The sequence below is a fragment of the Chiloscyllium plagiosum genome, chromosome 11 (genome assembly GCF_004010195.1).
Source record: "Chiloscyllium plagiosum isolate BGI_BamShark_2017 chromosome 11, ASM401019v2, whole genome shotgun sequence".
Lineage (NCBI taxonomy): Eukaryota > Metazoa > Chordata > Chondrichthyes > Orectolobiformes > Hemiscylliidae > Chiloscyllium > Chiloscyllium plagiosum.
Genome location: NC_057720.1, coordinates 92,658,120 through 92,672,319, shown reverse-complemented (window position 1 = coordinate 92,672,319; position 14,200 = coordinate 92,658,120). Strand labels below are relative to the sequence as shown.

Sequence of the window (14,200 nt, the reverse complement as noted above, 5' to 3'; positions counted from 1 at the left end):
AAGGCAAGAAAACTGCCAGAACATCAAAATGTCGGGAGAAGATGAGGCCACACTGTATTTTACATCTTAAGACCCTGAGCGGTTTTGAACTGGTAAACAGTGAAAGATAATCCCCACTAGTTAGAAAATCAGTAAGAAGGGCTCATAGATAATGGTGAAGAGAGGTGGTTGGACTTGTACGTGAAGCACAGTCACTACAATTGACCATTTGGGTAAAATAGACTGTTTCTGTGTTGTACTCCATCTGTAGTTCTATGAGAATGTGAAGCATATAAAAATAAGGAGCAGTGAAAAGCCAGACAAGCCAGTGGTTGGCAACAGTTTAGGAGCTAGTGCCTACAAGCGAAAGCATAAATGATTGAGGGCAGCTGCTTGCAAAGTTCTTTAGGCTGCTATCAAATTAGGGATTTTTCACCCTTTGAGTCAGGTTCACTTAAGTACCATTACAGCCCGTGTCTGACTTATGCTACAGCCTGGCAGCGTTGAGCACCTATGCTCACTGCTCTGAGAAAAAACTGATGTGGGGCCTGAGAAACTCCTGTTTGTGATAATTCGATCAGTTTTCAGCTGGTCTCAACTAAACTGGGATTGGATTAATTTATAGGCCAGCCTGCCTGCACTGTTCACTTGCTGCTGGTATTTCCTGTTGCACAATCACGAAATGTCTCATCCAAGCTCCGTGTTCCTGGCTAAGCAGAATGAGTTGGCGTTTTTTTGATAAGCAAGTTCCCTGTCACTTTAATTTGCTGCTTCCTTGTTTCAGACCGTCTTTGTTGTCTGCGCTACAGGGAAATGACACAGTGAGGCCTTTTGTGTGCTGTCCACTGAGAGAGCAGAGGTGTGAAAAGTATTCAGTTGTACCACCGTATAAGATTTCGACAGTAGCAAGGAGCTGTGAAATTCTATGAAGTTTGTCTGATTATAGCTGACTGAAGAGGTTGACCATCATTTACAAGCACACACACAAGGTAATCAGGTTGCAGGACAGCCTGAGTTCAAACTCCTTAAACTTCTCTTGTGAGTGTTTTTTTTTCTAGGTTTCCCTGTGGTTTTTGTAAAAGACAGTAGACCGCTGTGGTCAGACATACTGCTGGCTTTGACATGTTCGTGTGGCTGACTGTCTCTGTCAAATGTTGACGTGCAGCTTGTTTCCAGTACTGTTTGTGTCCAATGGTGTGGAGGTGCTGGTGTTGGACTGGAGTGGACAAAGTTTAAAAATCACACAACACCAAGTTATAGTCCAACGGGTTTATTTGGAGGCACTAGCTTTCAAAGTGCTGCTTTTTCATCAAGTAGCTGGTGGGGCAGGATACAAAGGGCACAAAACTTAATAGAATGTATCTGTAAATTCACCCCATAGATATGTGTGTGTATGTGTGTGTGTGTGTACGCACATGTGTGCATGTTTTTGTTCAAAAAGCACACAATTTGTATGCAGTCAGTCAATGTGACATTTTCTAAATTCCTACTTTGGAAATATCTGACTCCAGGATGGGATACAGACAGACTCTAATCTCACACTTTTAATGCATTGCCTGAGCTGCGATGTCACTTTATTTATGTACTGATAAAACCTTAAGTTATCTCAGGAGTGTGACTTAAAAGAAATTCAGGGATTTACATATTAATCAATCAAAACTCAGCCACATTAGGGAGATTTAAACAATCCTTGGGTAAGCTCATGGATGATTTTGGGATAGTGTAGGGGGACGATCTGAGAATAGTTCACAAGTTGGCGCAACATTGAGGGCCGAAGGGCCTGTTCTGCGCTGTATTGTTCTATGTTCTATGAAAACTGCATCCCCATTCTCAGTGATTAAAGACGTAACAGCCATCTAGATTTGTCTAATACATTGCATCAGTTGCATGACACTTTGATCTTTTACTTATAAATTCTATGTCCTATGTATCCTGCCTCACTAGCTACCTGATGAAGGAACAATATTAGTTAATGAGATGATAGGGAGATATTAGTTAGAGGTTATTGGGAACAATCTCCTAAAGCTTGTACTTTCAAATCCATCTGTTGGACCATAACTTGGTGTTGTGTGATTTTTAACTGTATCCAATGGGACAAAGTTGAAACATGATGATTCCTTTTACAGGGTTTTTCACTGTATTTTACTGTGTTGTTCAATGTCGAGTGCAATTCGCAGTAAATCACTGGAGTTTGAATTATTGCAGTTTATGGAAATTAATTGAAACTTCAAAAACTGATCATTTCCTATCATTGTCTCATTTACTCATATCTCCTCAACATTATTTTCTTAGCCAATATTTTCCACGATCATATCAACCAATATCTCCCCACCACTATTTCATTATCTCATAAACTAATATCCTTCCACCATCATCTCATTAACTAATATTGTTCCCAATAACCTCTAACTAATATCTCCCTATCAACGTGGGGCAGCATGGTGGCTCAGTGGCTAGCACAGCTGCCTCATAGCACCAAGGAGCCGGGTTTGATTTCACCCTCAGGTGATTACCTGTGTGGGTTTCCTCCAGTGTCCTGGTTTCTCCCACGATTCAAGGATGAGCAGCTTAGGTGGATTGGCCAAGCTACATAGCCCTGTAGTGTCCAGGAATGTGCAGGCTAGTTGGGTTAGCCATGGTAAATGCAGGATTACAGGGATAGAGTAGGGGGGTGGGTCTAGGTGGCTTGCTCTTTGGAGGGTCATTGTGAACCTGATGGGTTGAATGACCTGCTTCCACACTGTAGAAATTCTACGATTCTATGAACATCTGTAGAATGGGGAGAGAAGAGGGAGAAGATGGGGAGATGATAATTTGTACGTATCTTGAAAGGAACAGGAAGTAATCAGAAGGGTAGGTACCTGTACTAGGAGCACAGAAACAGAAATCAACTATTGTTAAGGTAAAAAGCAGTCCTTATAGACTTTGATAAAGAGAACTAGGGATCAATCAGGCAATTAAAAAAAAGTAATTTTCATATTGATAAGTCATTTTGGTCAGGAGAATACAAAGGTTACATACTCTTTATGTATTCAATCAAAGGGAAATAGGAGAGCAGATATGCAGTCAAATTACTGAAAAGGGAGATTCAAAATGGTGGTAATAGAAGATTCCAATTACCCAAATAGTAACTGAAATGAACTCTGTGTAAAAGTTGAGAGTGTGGTGCTGGAAAAGCACAGCAGGTCAGGCAGCATCCGAGGAGCAGGAGAATCGACGTTCTGCACTTAAGCCCTTCATCAGGAATCAGAAAGGGCTGACTGATGAATGGCTTATGCCTGAAATGTTGATTCTCCTGATCCTCGGATGCTGCCTGACCTGCTGTGCTTTTCCAGCACCACACTCTCGATTCTAATCTCCAGCATCTGCTGTCTTCACTTCCTTCTCCTCTATGCAAAAGCAACCAATTGTTAAAAATGTACATCAGCGAACTTTTTTAGCCAGTACATAACAAGCCCATCAGTATAGAATAACTTCCCAGAGGCAAGGGATTGAGGGTGATTTAGCAGTTTGGATTAGAAACTGGCTTTCTGAAAGAAGGCAGCGAGTGATGGTTGATGGAAAAAATTTAGCCTGGAGTCCGGTTACTAGTGGCCACAAGGATCTGTTTTGGGACCACTGCTGTTTGTCATTTTTTATAAATGACGTAGACGCAGGCTTGGGGGATGGCTTAGTAAATTTGCAGATAACACTAAAGTCAGTGGAGTTGTGGACAGTTTGGAAGAATGTTACAGATTGCAGGGGGACTTGGATAAACTGCAGAATTGGGCTGAGAGGTGACAAATGGAGTTCAATGCAGATAAATGTGAGGTGATTCACTTTGGGAAGAATAACAGGAAGGCAGAGTACTGGGTCAGTGGAAAGATTCTTGGGGGTGTGGATGTGCAGAGGGTTCTTGGAGTCCATGTACATAGATCCCTGACAGTTGCCACCCAGGTTAATCATGCCGTTAAGAAGGTATACGGTGTGTTAGGTTTCATTGGTAGAGGGATTGAGTTCCGGAACCGCAATATCATGCTGCAACTATACAAAACGGCCGCACTTGGAATATTGTGTCCAGTTCTGGTTGCCATATTTCAGGAAGGATGTGGAAGCATTGGAAAAGTGCAGAGGGGATTTACCAGGCTGTTGCCTGGTCTGGAGGGAAGTCTCATGAGGAAAAGCTGAGAGACTTGGGTCTGTTCTCATTGAAAATAAAAAGGCTAAGAGGGGTTTTGATAGAGACATACAAGATAATCAGAGGATTAGATAGGGTAGACAGTGAAAGTTTTTTTCCTAGGATTATGACGTCAGCTTGTACGAATGGGCATAACTACAAATTGAGGGGTGATAGATTTAAGACCAATATCAGAGGCAGGTGCTTTACTCAGAGAGTGGTAAGGGTGTGGAATGCCCTACCTGCCAATGTAGTTAACTCAGCCACATTAGGGAGATTTAAACAATCCCTGGATATGCACATGGATGATGATGGGATAGTGTAGGGGGATGATCTGAGAATAGGTCACAGGTCGGCACAACATTGAGGGCCGAAGGGCCTGTTCTGCACTGTATTGTTCTATGTTCAGTGATAGTTAACTTTAGCTTAGGAAGGATCAGAATAATAATGGAAATGATTAATGATGGACTAAGAGTCAAAGTTTTAAATTGAGGAAAGGCCAACTTTACAAAGCTTGAATGTGATTTTGCAAAAGTGAACTCAAAACAGCTTAAAACCAAAAGAACTGCAGATGCTGTAAATCAGAAACAAAAACAGACGTATGCTGAAAAAGCTCAGCATGTCTGGCAGCATCAGTGAAGAGAAATCAAAGTTAACATTTTGGATCCGGTGACCCTTCCTCAACATTGTTCTGAGGAAGGGTTACCAGACCAGAAATGTTAACTTTGATTACTCTTCACAGATGCTCCCAGACTTGCTGAGGTATTCCAGCATACATCTGTTTTTGTTTCAAAACAGCTGCTTGAAGGTAAATCAAGTGTTAGAGCAATGGTAGGCATCGAAGGAGGTGATACAGAGGGATTCAGATAAGGTTGTTCCTGTAAGAAGAGATGGGTGGGACTCGACAAATTTTGAAAGATATACCAGAATAGGTTAAGAATAAATAGATCATAGCATCCCTACAGTGTGGAAACAGGCCATTCAGCCCAACAGGTCCACACCAACCCTCAGAAGAGTAACCCATCTCAACCCATTTACCCCAACTAATGCAGCTAACCTACACACCCCTGAATGCTATGGGCAATTTAGCATGGCCAATTCACCTAATCTGCACATCTTTGGATTGTGGGAGGAAACCCACACAGACATGGGGAAAGTGTGCAAACTCCACACAAACAATCACCTGAGGCTGGAATTGAACCCTGGTCCTGTAAGGCAGCAGTACTAACCATTGAGCCACTATGCCACCATGAAATAATGTGTCTATTCCAGATGCCAAGAGCTCAATGCAGACGGGGGTGAAATCACAAAACAAGCTGGCTTATTGCTTACAGGAGGTATGAGGTGTAATGACAAATAAAATGACAGGAAACCCAATGATCTTTAAGTGCATAAACAGCAAGAGGATAAGTAAGGCCCGAGGAGGGCCAATTAGAGACCAAGAAGGTAACTTGTATGTGAAGGTGGAAAATGGGTCTAGAAGGAAGAGTGCGAAATGTTGGATGAAATAAATGTAATCAGGAACAAAATATTAGTGTCTACTGTCCTTGAAAGTGGTTAAGTCACCAGGGATGAAAAATATCCCAGGCTGGTAAGGAAGGCAGTGGAAGAAACACCAGCCTCCCATCAAGTTTCAATTCTGTCGAGCCAGGTGTGTGGTGTTGAAAGACTGATAATGTTGTATGAAGGAGTGTCACTTTGAAAGCTAGTGTGCTTCCAATTAAACCTGTTGGACTATAACCTGGTGTTGTGTGATTTTTCAAGAGGATAAGTAAGGCCCGAGGAGGGCCAATTAGAGACCAAGAAGGTAACTTGTATGTGAAGGTAGAAAATGGGTCTAGAAGGAAGAGTGCGAAATGTTGGATGAAATAAATGTAATCAAAATATTAGTGTCTACTGTCCTTGAAAGTGGTTAAGTCCCAGGCTGGTAAGGAAGGCAGTGGAAGAAACACCAGCCTCCCATCATGTTTCAATTCTGTCGAGCTAGGTGTGTGGTGTTGAAAGACTGATAATGTTGTATGAAGGAGTGTCGCTTTGAAAGCTAGTGTGCTTCCAATTAAACCTGTTGGACTATAACCTGGTGTTGTGTGATTTTTAACTTTAAAAAGGGAAGGGTTAGTCTGACTAATGGCAGGCATCAGTCTGACCTTACTGATGAGCTAAGCATTGGAGCAAACTCTCTGAGACACAGTATACGCTGCTGTGTTGAAAGTCATGGAATAATGAACAGCAGTGCGCAAAGATTAGTTAAGGGAAGGTCAAATCTAACCTGATTGAAATTTATACAGTGGTAACAAAGAGAGTTGATAAGGATAGCAACACTTGATATTGTCCATTTTAGCCAGGATTTTGACAAGGTTCCTCATGGAAGATTATTTAGGAACTGTCTGTGTGGAGTTTGCACATTCTCCCCATGTCTGCATGGGCTTCCTCCCACAATCCAAAGATGTGCAGATTAGGAAACTTAAGGGAGAAGGGCTAGTTTCATCCAAATTGGCAGAATGGAAAGCGTAATATTTGACAGGTATACTTGTGACAAGATGTAAGTTTCCAGTTATATTCTCCAGGGCTTAGTACTGGGTACCTTGATGTTCATTGTATTTAACAATTAAATGTGGGGGGTGTGCAAATGATTAAAAAGTTGGCCATGGGGTTGATCAAAAGGCAGAAAGCTGTAGACTGCAGGGAGATATCAATTGATTGGTCAGATGGGTAGAAACTTGTACAACAGAATTAAATCAAGTGAAGTATGATGTAACACAAAGCAAGATAAGGAGTACACAATAAATGATAGTGTATTGAAAATTACAGAGGAACAGTCACTCCTTGGAATGCATGTCCACAGATCCATAATATAATCTAGAAAGTACATGGCAGACTTGAATATATTGGCAAGGTCCTGGAGTACAAGAGCAGGGCCGTTATTGTGGAAATGTATAAAGTCCCAGTTAGACCACAGTGTGAGAACTATGTACAATTCTAGTCAACAGGTTATTGTGAAACATGAGTTAGACTCCAATAAGAAAACTGTGCAGTTGCAGTCAGCACATTACAGGAAGGATATGATTCCACTAGAGACAGGTGGAGGAAATTTAGGTTAGATTACTTACAGTGTGGAAACAGGCCCTTCAGCCCAACAAGTCCACACTGACCCTCTGAAGAGCTACCCACTCAGACCCCTACATTTACCCCTTCACCTAACACTACGGGCAATTTAGCATGGCCAATTCACCTAACCGGCACACTTTTGGACTGTGGGAGGAAATCGGACCACCCGGAGGAAACCCACGCAGACACGGGGAGAATGTGCAAACTCCACACAGTCAGTCGCCTGAGGCGGGAATTGAACCTGGGCCTTTGGCGCTGTGAGGCAGCAGTGCTAACCACTGTGCCACCCATAAAAGAAGATGCAACAGCAAACTTTTGACACAGCACACAGGCACTACTGAGATTTGAACCCAGGATCGCCTATTTACTAGGCTGGTGCTTTAACCATCTAAGCCATGGCACCACAGAGATGTTGCCAGGAATAGGGAGTTTTAATAACGCTATTAAAAATGCCAACAAAGTCCTGGGGTTTATTTCAAAAGGGGAAGAACTGTTAACTTCATTTGAAACCTTAGATCATATTTGAAATCTTCTGTCCAGTTATGAGCTCCACATTACAAAAAAAGATATAGTGGCAATGAAGAAAAGCCCAGAAAGGTTGACAAGCATGATACCAAACCGAGAGGTTGTAACTTCTCGATTAGGAGCAGAAAGCGTAATCTCAGAGTAAGGGGTCACACATTGGAGACAGAGGTGAGGTGGAATTTTTCTCTCAGAAGGTCATGAATCACTGGAATTCTTCACTGTAGGTGAGTGTCAAGGTTGGGTTGTTATGCATATTCGAGGCTGAGATAAACAGATTTTTAATCAATCAGGGATTCAAGGGTTCTGGGGATCAGGCAAGAAAATGGAGTTGAGGGTGATCAAATCAGCCATGATTTCATTGAGTGATGCAACAGACTCAATGGATTGTCTACTTCTGCTCCTACAACTCACAGTCTTAGTAGGCTACAACTCTTTTCCAAAGAAAAGATTGAGGTGAGATATTTAAGGTTTTGAAGATTTTTGATAGGTTTGAGATGGAAAATTTGTTTCCACTTGTTGAGGGGACCAAGATTATCAGCCATGAATGTGAGATCATTAGCACTTAGTTCGTAATACTGCTTCCCTACCAAAAATTATCACTTTACACTTCAGTGTTGAGCTTTGCCTGTGACATCTTCCCATTTCATGAATCTCTGTGAAGGCCTTCTCAAGACTTTTACTATGCTTTTCACTGTTTATTACCCTTCCAAATTTTGCATCATCTGCAAACTTCAAAGTGATGCCCTTTACACACAGATGTATAGTTGAGGTGAATATTTTCAAATTAGAGTCTGTTGGAGGTGCGAGGCATTGTGGTATAAGTCAATGATCTCCACAAGGGCATGCTAGCAGACACAATGAATGAACTCCAAAGGAAATTGAATAGACTGAATTGAAAAAAATTAACCTGCATGCGATTGAGTGAGGAGTGTGACTGACTGGATTGCTCTCCTGTGCACTGGCATGGATTTGAGTCAGCGTCATTGAGCTGTACATCATGGATACAACCTCTTCAATCCAAATTGTCCATGCTGACCAGATATCCGAAATTAATCTAGTCCTATTTGCCAGCATTTGGCCCATATCTCTCTGAACCCTTCCTATTTTACATAACCATCCAGATTCCTTTTAAATGTTGTAATTGTACCAGCCTCCACCACTTTCTGTACTAACCTCTGTGTGAAAATGTTGCCCCTTTTAAATCTTTCCCCTCTCACCTTAAATCTATGACCTCTAGTTTTGGACTCCTCTACCCTGGGCAAAAGACCCTGGCTATTCACCCTATGTATGTCTCTCATCATTTAATAAACTTCTATAAGGTCTTGCTGGGTCAAATGGTCTCCTTCTGTGCTATTAATGACTATTTTGTGGATGATTTAACAATCAGTTGCTCAGTTACAGCAATACTTGGATAGTATTCTGAAGGGCTGCTAACGTCCCATTATTAAAAAAAAGGAAGGAGGGATAAAACAGGAAATTACAAGTCTAACTTTGGTGGTGGGGAAATTATTAGAAAGACCTCTGAGACACAGAATATCTGCACTGGGAGAGACGCGGATTAATCAGGGATAGCCCGCACACATTTGTTAAAGGAAGTGCATGGTTGACAAATTTGATTGAATCTTTTGAGGAGGTAACTAGGAGTGTTGATGAAGGTAATACAATTGTCTATGTGGAAGTTAACAAAGCTATTGATAAGGTTCCTCAAGGCAGATTGATGAAGAAAGTAAGAGCTGATGGGATGCAAGGCAACATGACATGTTAGATCCAAAATTGGCTAAGAAAGGCGAAGATTAGGGTGATGGTAGAGGGATGTTTTTGTGACTGGAAGTGTGTTTCTGTTGACAATCCGCATGGCTTGGGATTTGTGGTGTACGTTAATGTTCTGGACTTTAATGTAGAGAATATGATCACAAAGGTTGTGGATAATACGAACATCGGTAGGGTGGTAAATAGGAGAATAGTAGTAAACTGCAAGAAGATAACAACTTATTGGTCAGGTGGGCAGAGCAGAGATTAATGGAAATCAACCCAGAAAAATATGAGATGTGCAATTAGTGGAGGGCTAAGAAATCAGGGGATTACACCACGAATAATAAGATCCTGGAGAGAGCCGAAGATCAAAGGGACCTCAAAGTTTGGGTGAAGATTTGTAGCTCGGGTGCTCGTTGTTGTGGTTCTGTTCAAAGGGACCTTGCAGGGAGGTTATGCTGGAACTGTATAAAGTGTTAGTTAGGCCACAAATAAAGTACTCCATGTAATTCTGATCATAATATAGGTTGGGTGTGATTGTACTTGAAAGGGTGCAGAGGAGATTTACCAGGATGCTGCCTCCCCGGAGGTTCTGAGCTATGAGGAATGGTTGGAAAGGCTGGGGATGTTTTCTTTGGTTGAGATGTATCCTGATAGAGGGGTATAAGATTATGAGGGGCAGAGATAGGGTGGATAATAGGGCCCTTTTTCCATTAATAGAGACGTCAATATCCAGGGACAGAGATTTAAGTTGAGGTAGAAGGCTAAGAGGAGAGTGGAGCAGGGATTTCTTTCACCCAGAAGTTGGTGGGAGGCTGGACATCACTGCCTGAATGTGTGGTTGCATCACAAAATCTCGTAGCATTGAAAGTATGGTATTCACTAGTGTTCCTGTAGCCTCCAGGCTTTCGGCCAAAAGCTGGGATTAGTGTCATCAGATCTTTGTTGATTGGTGTGCACATGAGGGTGAATGGACAACTCCTGTGTTGCAAATGTCTGAGCCATTCAAATTTGGTCTCCCATGTGGTAAATAACATTTGAACTATATATTCAAGAATGACTTTTTAAAAAGCACCACAATACGAGGAAATTTTGAATTTATTTTGAAAATATTCTTTGAATTGAATTAGGTTTACTGTCACAAGTATTCAAATGAGAACAGTGAAAAGTTTATATGTCGCCGCTTACGGTACCATCTTAAGTACAAGGTACCTAGGTACAAATTCTTCAGTACAAGTTCTTAGGGTAAGAAAAATTAGGAAAGTAAAGAAATAAAATATCCGGCTTTACAGATCAGAGGAATAAATTAGAAAAATAAAGAAATTAAAAAGTTCAGAATAGCAGTCCTTCCAATCCTGCTACACCGGCACCTTGCCTCCAATCTGCGACGGGACTTGATTCACCTCGAGACCAGAAGTCCGTGCAGAGGACACGGCAGGCTGGGAGGCTGCCAGGTTGCCAAAACAGCACCACAGGCCGCTGAGAGGATACCTCACTGAGTCAGCACTGAGGCCTAGAGTCCAAATTGACTGGGTGTCCAAGCTTATTTTTTAGAAATTTGCAGAGGCGTATTTCAAACCCAACCTCTCAAACTGGAGTGTGGCCGATCCTAAACTGAAAACCTCCAGTCACTGAATGGTCCAGTTACACTCAACCCTTCATAGTTAGAACATGTACTTTCATCCTTGTTGTGCTGTCCATTCACACCAAGTTCTTATTACCTATCAGACTTGTGCCTGCTCACTGACATTGGTTCCCAGGTAAGCAATACCTCAATTTTAAAACTCTGATAATTTGCCCATTGCAGACAGTATACAAAATTCAATTATCTACACTTTCCAGGAGCAAAAGAAATTAAGAAACCTTGCAGGGGATGTCAAAAAATTAAAAATTGCTTTAAGAAAATCTGAATCCAAAATAATAATGGCATGATACTGTGCTTCTGGGATTGTTCACAGCAAACTGCTCCTGTGCGCTTGCAGCGTTTTACATGGGCTCACATCGTTATACAGTGATATGCATATTACTGTTAATTTGTGCACTAGTCTCACTGAGTTTGGCATTATGCTATTCATTGCACTCTTTCTTCTGTAGAACGTATTTGTATTTATTGAGAACAATGTTTATATTGAATTTTATTATCTTTAATCTTTGTGTGTCATGATGTGACTGTATCCAATCATTTGCTACCAACAATGGGCACATGAGTGTGGTTCTTGTACTGTTGGCGATAGCTGTGAATTGGTGTCTTCCTTTTTCAGCCTCTCCTTTGGAATTAGGATAATGTGTTGTCTATGACCTGACTATAGAAGGTGTGCAATCATTTGGGGATAACGAATATAATTGACAAGCACAGTGAGGTGACAAAAATGCTGAATGTTAATAGTGACTGAGGTCATATCAAGAAGACAAAACTAGGATAAAGAGTCCATTTGGAACATTGATGTAGATTGGATTGAGGGCCCTCATGTTCAGTCCTGCAATGGGAATTTATTAAGTTTATCTTCATCTCATTTATAGAGATATCAATTCAGAGTAACTGTGTTTGAAATAAAAACACAGATATGCTGAGATTGAACAGAATCTGAATTTGCCCAGTTTAACCTGCTTGTGGACTTTAGCATAATGTAAACTCTGTTTTTTTAGAGCAAGCCTGGGAGAAGCAGTGTGTCCTGTGTTCAGTAAGTATCTTCAGCTGGTGCAGGAACACAGAGGAGTGTCCCTGACCGTGTCAGCTATAGTTCAGCTGTCTTGTACTTGCTCTAAAATTCAAAGGTTAAATCTCACTCCAAAGATTAGGCTGATGTCGCAACACAGTGTTGCAGGAGCTCTGCTTTGTAGAAGGTGCTGTTCATTGATAGGACCTTGATCTGAGGACCCTCTCTGCTGGGCATGTATGATCCAACATAGGTCTGTGAGAAGAACAGGGTGGAGGTTCTACAGGACCTGGGTCATATTTATCCATAAACTAACACCCAAACAAAGATTGTGTACTCTTTTCCACATTGTTCCTTGAGGGATCTTGCTGTGCTTAAATTGGTTGCCTCATTTTCTACATTATAATATTGACTGACTACATAGGTATTGCCTGTCAAGTTGTCGGAGAGGCCACATGCAATGCTCCAAACCAATGCCCCCCCACACTTTTCCTCCCACCAACTATCCCAGGTGAGATGAGCTGAATACACATCAAAGACACACTGAAAGGGATCCATGCAGATTTTTACAGCCCTTTGGAGATAATCTGCCTTTACGCACTGATTGAAGGAATACCAGGCCAGGATACCAAGAATACCACTCTTCCAAACTGTTTAAAAAAGGGAATATTGCCCCAAGTACCTGCTGCTGATCACCTTTCGGTGCAGGCATGCAGACATTGATTGAAGGATTAGATGTGATGCTTTCTATAGCTGAATAGTTGCTGGCCCACATCATGATTGGCTGCAGGGCTGTTGGTGCCCAGAGGTAAAGTATATCCCACCAGAGGGAGAGGGCTGATGAGGGGAAAATGAACTAGACACAACCATAATTTTGTACATTCCTGGGGACTGCAATGTGAATCCTCTGTGAAGCTAGAGAAACTCTGCATTTGTTTCTAAATCGTTTCATCCTAAAGTTGTGGGTAGATTGGCAAGGCTGATATAGAACTGCTGATGCTGGAAATCAGAAACAAAAACAGACATTGCTGGAGAAGCTCAGCGCATCTGGCAGTAACTGTGAATGGAGAAACAGCATTAACATCTTGAGTCCATGGACCCTTCTTTAGAACAGTCCCATTCTGTTCTGAAGAAGGGTCACTGGACTCATTATTCCTGATGAAGGGCTTTTGCCCGAAACGTTGATTTCGCTGCTCGCTGGATGCTGCCTGAACTGCTGTGCTCTTCCAGCACCACTAATCCAGTCACTGGACTCATTGTCAACTCTGGCGAAGATTGTCAACTCTGGCGAAGATTGTCAACTCTGGCGAAGATTGTCAACTCTGGCGAAAGTTGTCAACTCTGGCGAAAGTTGTCAACTCTGTTTCTTTCTCTCCCTCTCTTGCACAGACGTCGCCAGACCTGCTAGAGTTTCTCTAGCAATTTCTGTTTTTGTTCCTTGAATGCTCAGGCAGCCTCTTTTTCTTAAAAAAAAGAAATAATTAATAACCTATCTTTTTCTAACCAGCCTGGTCAGAGATGCCAGCGCACCTCTCTGGAGCAGGGGGTAGGGGACTTGCGCCCAGCCCTGTGTGTGTGTGTTTTTAATTGCAGACACTTTCTGAGCCACCAGTGGGCGGCTGCTGGGCTCAGAGCTCGGACGCTGCCACCCCCCTCCCCCAGTAACTCCACTCCCTTGGGGTGTGGGAGCAGCAGAGTGGCTACCCTGAGGCACACCGAGGGTTAAAGTGGGCGGGCCCTGCTCCCGGGCGCGGACTGGCGGCGGGGGGTGGGGCTTTGTCGGAGTTGGGCGGATCCAGGCAAGTGCCTGCTCCACCTGGCAGTGACCGGGAGGGTTCAGGGAGTGGGCGGTGGGGGGAGGGGTTCAGGGAGTGGGCGGTGGGGGGAGGGGTGGGGGTGGTGCTGCTCCTCCTGCTCGGGCAGCTGCTTCCTGAACCAGAGACACAGAGACGGGACGGGGAGGGGGGGGTAAACATCACCACCCACCCCCCCCCTCTACAACCCACATAACCCGCCCCGCTGT

At 42.7% G+C, this 14,200-nt stretch overlaps 1 protein-coding gene across 4 annotated transcripts in view; it reads left to right on the top strand.

Annotated features, from left to right (window-relative positions):
* The first annotated feature begins 739 nt into the window (after positions 1–739).
* Positions 740–14,200, top strand: part of LOC122554671 (roquin-1-like) — a 125,271-nt gene continuing 111,810 nt past the window's right edge. For 2 of the 4 annotated variants that reach the window (XM_043700038.1, XM_043700037.1), the window contains exon 1: positions 740–968. The gene's annotated coding sequence lies outside the window, so the exon portion shown is untranslated. The remainder of the gene's footprint in view (positions 969–14,200) is intronic. The other 2 variants (XM_043700040.1, XM_043700039.1) reach the window with 1 other exon arrangement.